Source organism: Melanostigma gelatinosum, assembly GCF_949748355.1.
Source record: "Melanostigma gelatinosum genome assembly, contig: scaffold_100, whole genome shotgun sequence".
Lineage (NCBI taxonomy): Eukaryota > Metazoa > Chordata > Actinopteri > Perciformes > Zoarcidae > Melanostigma > Melanostigma gelatinosum.
The window spans coordinates 94,226-98,603 of record NW_027634945.1 but is presented as its reverse complement, the minus strand read 5'-3'; the positions used below and the strand labels follow the sequence as shown (position 1 = coordinate 98,603).

General features: G+C 43.7%; 1 long non-coding RNA gene across 1 annotated transcript; it reads left to right on the top strand.

The window, feature by feature from the left end:
• Positions 1 to 402: 402 nt before the first annotated feature.
• On the top strand, positions 403 to 3,619 carry LOC306797536. Its single transcript, XR_013773131.1, has 3 exons — positions 403 to 482; positions 1,219 to 1,444; positions 1,521 to 3,619. It is a non-coding gene; the product is annotated as an uncharacterized lncRNA (long non-coding RNA).
• The last annotated feature ends 759 nt before the right edge of the window (positions 3,620 to 4,378 follow it).

The following is a 4,378-nucleotide window of genomic DNA, read 5'->3' as shown; positions in this document are numbered from 1 at the left end:
CCTAACCCTAACCCTAACCCTAACCCTAACCCTAACCCTAACCCTAACCCTAACCCTAACCCTAACCCTAACCCTAACCCTAACCCTAACCCTAACCCTAACCCTAACCCTAACCCTAACCCTAACCCTAACCCTAACCCTAACCCTAACCCTAACCCTAACCCTAACCCTAACCCTAACCCTAACCCTAACCCTAACCCTAACCCTAACCCTAACCCTAACCCTAACCCTAACCCTAACCCTAACCCTAACCCTAACCCTAACCCTAACCCTAACCCTAACCCTAACCCTAACCCTAACCCTAACCCTAACCCTAACCCTAACCCTAACCCTAACCCTAACCCTAACCCTAACCCTAACCCTAACCCTAACCCTAACCCTAACCCTAACCCTAACCCTAACCCATCTGTTGCGCATGTTGTTTACAAATGCTGGCCTACACTCTGACTGTGCACCGTGCTACGTGTGTAGCTGACCATAAGGTAACTCGGCTATTTCACTCTGCTTCTCTTAACTAACACGGCTGGAGGCGTGCGGCTGCCTTTCCTTCCGGTACTTACAATTTATAGTTGCAAAGCCTTGTAATAATCTTGTGTGTGACGCCTTGATACATATATATATATATAACTTCATACACACACATATATATATATATATGATTTCATACACATATATATATATATATATATATATATATATGACTTCATACACATATATATATATATATATGTGTATGTGTATGACGTCATATATATATATATATATGTGAGCTGCAGTCTGCATGTCTCCTCGTCATGAGCGTATGTGATGCTGGTGATATTAATATTAAGTGGTAGTAAAGTGGCCTTTATGCACTTTAATCAAAGCATACGTAGACTGCTTTTTATTATCTGATCTCGAGAATATATATGATTCCAGTAATATGTAAATAGCCACCTGTTGTGCTATAAATGGCCATCTGTTGCGCATGTTGTTTACAAATGCCGGCCTACACTCTGACTGTGCACCGTGCTATGTGTGTAGCTGACCATAAGCTAACTCGGCTATTTCAATCTGCTTCTCTTAACTAACACGACTGGAGGCGTGCGGCTGCCTTTCCTTCCGGTACTTACAATTTATAGTTGCAAAGCCTTGTAATAATTTTGGGTGTGACGCAAAATGTGTAAATAATAAAAACGCTTGATTGTATCTTTTGGGCCTGTCTTACATATATATCAGGTGGTCCACATGAGCTAGTAACTCATTGAGACTATGGACACGGACATGAACACTTCAGGGGATACCACTACATATGCTGACCTCGTGGCTCATGACACTGACCTCAGCTCTGATGAAGAACCAGCAATACTGATCCGAGCAAGGGAGGAGGAGGAGAAGGCGGCAGCAGCTGCAACCCTACCGAGAGTCGTATATTCTACTGCTTCTGATGCAACGGATATCTCAGGTACTGACTCTGATGCTACTATAATTGTTGAACCAGATCAAACAATTAAGAAGATAATACCTGTCTGCATTGTTAGGCCATATAACTGGGAGGAGGATAAAAAGACTGCGGATGAGCAAGAAGAAACGAGTATGCCTCAAATGCTTCAGCCGCGCCGTCAGAGACCGCGTCAACGGACGAGGAGAAGGAAAGGTCCTTTCGGAGTTGTTTTTAATGATAGCACGGATGAAGACTCACCTTGATTTGATGCGGAACAGAATTGAAATGTTGGTCGTATTGTTGTAAATCACAAACGGACCCCACTACAGTACTATAGCTGTGTCAGTGTGTGCTCTGTGGCTATTTTACTCAAAGCATGAGTAGACCGCTTTACTTTATCTGATCTCAAGAATATATAAATATCCACCTGTGGCACGTGTTGTTTACAGATGCCGGGCTACACTCTAACTGTGCATCTTGCTACTTCTGTAGCTGCCCATAAGGTCACTCAGCTATTTGAATCTGCTTCTAGTATTAACTTTGCCGACTGGTTTGCGTGCAGCGATACATCTGCCGATTCTCCTTTTCACGTACATATTGTTGTTGATACAAATCCTCCTCAGTATCGTATGTTTTATGCTTATTTAGTTAGATGGGTTAATACTTTATACGGGCCCTCTCAGGGATACAGTAATATTAAGGTTCCTCGCTCTCCGTCTGGTAGGCTAAAGTCTGTTAATTTTAATTCATACGTATTCACTTATTTGGGTACAAAGACTGGCACCTGGTGGTTAGGCAAGAACAAGGCAACGCGTTCTAATCGACGAACATACGCGCTCGCTCCTGTCCAATTGACGGGTAATAAGGCTGAAGTGTTACGCACAATAGTCACCGAGTGTACTCTCCATTGGTGGGTTAACATTGATGACATCGAGCGTGAATTCCCAGAGTTCTATTGGCGTTGCCAGGCTACGGGCACAGAGCGTCAAATCTTAATCGCGTTGAAGTTAGTCAGACAACAGTTACTAACACAATATAACTTGGGCACTTGTTGGCTCCGTACCCTAACGCAACAAAGTATTCCCCCGACCGACTGGCTAACCGTTCTATTGACGGCTAATAATATAAATGTGGAGGCATTCGCGACCGCTCTCTACCAGTGGTCATCTCTCACATCCGAAAAGCGTAACGCCTTTGTATTTCAAGGTCCGCCTAACACTGGTAAAACCCTAATAGCCGAATCGATCGTTTTTCTCACTTGTTTCTTTTCCAGTGTTAACAAGACGAATGAGAATTTCCCATTTGGTGACTGTCACGACTCATTTCTAATTTGGTGGGAGGAATGTGTTATAACCGAGCGAAACGTGGAAGACGCTAAATGTATATTGGGCGGGACTCCTGTTAAAGTGGACCGTAAAGGACGTAGTCAACAACTAATTGGCCGCACTCCTGTCCTTATCACCACTAATCATAAGTACGGAACCGTGCTCTCTGGTAATCTAGCTACTAACATTCACAAAGAGGCCATACTGAGTCGCTCTTTCCTTTGGCAACTAGATGTCCCTTGGCCAGCTCTAAACTTGACCTATCCAACACGTGACGAGCGTATGGACGCAATTGCCTCTTGGTTCAGTTACGGAGCGCATTTGAAGGCCGTATCAATACTACCAGTTAACGGGCCAGTATAATGCCGCCCCCTGGTCGTAAGAAGGCGCGGCTGTCTATCATTCCACTCCTTACAGTTTATAGTTGCCAAGCCTTATAATAATCTTGGGTGTGAAACCAAATGTGTAATCAATAATAACGCTTGATCATATTTTTTTTTTGGCGACTGTCTCATGTGAGGAGGTCCATGTGAGCCGGTAAGTCGTTACGACTCTTGACACTGACATAAACACTTTACGGCTTGCGGCTGCCTATCATTCCGCTCCTTACAGTTTATAGTTGCCAAGCATTGTAATAATCTTGAGTGTGAAACCAAAATGTGTCATCAATAAACACACTTAATTATATTTTTCTGTGGGCTGTCTCATGTGTACGTGAGGAGGTCCATATGAGCCGGTAGGTCGTTACGACTCTGGACACGAACATAAACACTTTACGGCTTGCGGCTGCCTAGCCTTCGGCTCCTTACAGTTTATAGTTGACAAGCCTTGTAATAATCTTGAGTGTGAAACCAAATGTGTCATCAATAAACACGCTTAACTATATTTTTTTGTGGACTGTCTCATGTGTACGTAAGGAGGTCCACATGAGCCGGTAAGTCGTTACGACTCTGGACACGGACATAAACACTTTACGGCTTGCGGCTGCCTAGCCTTCCAGTCATTAAAGTTTATAATTAGGGTTAGGGGTTAGGGTTGTTAGGGTTAGGGTTAGGGTTAGAGGTTAGGGTTAGGGTTAGGGTTAAGGGGTTAAGGTGAGGGTTAGGGTTTAGGGTTAGAGTTAGGTTAAGGTTAAGGTTAGGGTTAGGGTTATGGGTTATGGTTAAGGTTAGGGTTAGGTTAAGGGGTTAAGGTTAGGGTTAGGTTAAGGGGTTAAGATTAGGGTTAGGGTTTAGGGTTAAAGTTAGGTTAAGGTTAAGATTAGGGTTAGGGTTATGGGTTATGGTTAAGGTTAGGGTTAGGTTAAGGGGTTAAGGTTAGGGTTAGGTTAAGGGGTTAAGATTAGGGTTAGTTTAAGGGGTTAAGGGTTAGACTTAGGGTTAGGTTAGGGTTAGGTTAGGGGTTATGGTTAAGGTTAGGGTTAGGTTAAGGGGTTAAGATTAGGGTTAGGTTAAGGGATTAAGGTTAGGGTTAGGGGTTGGGGTTAAAGGGTCGGGGTTAGGGTTGGGGTTAGGGTTGGGGTTAGGGTTAGGGTTAGGTTTAAGGAGTTAAGGTTCAGGGGTTAATGTTCAGGGGTTGGGGTTAGGTTTAGGGTTAAGGTCCAAATTTAGGGTTAGGGTTAGGGATTAGG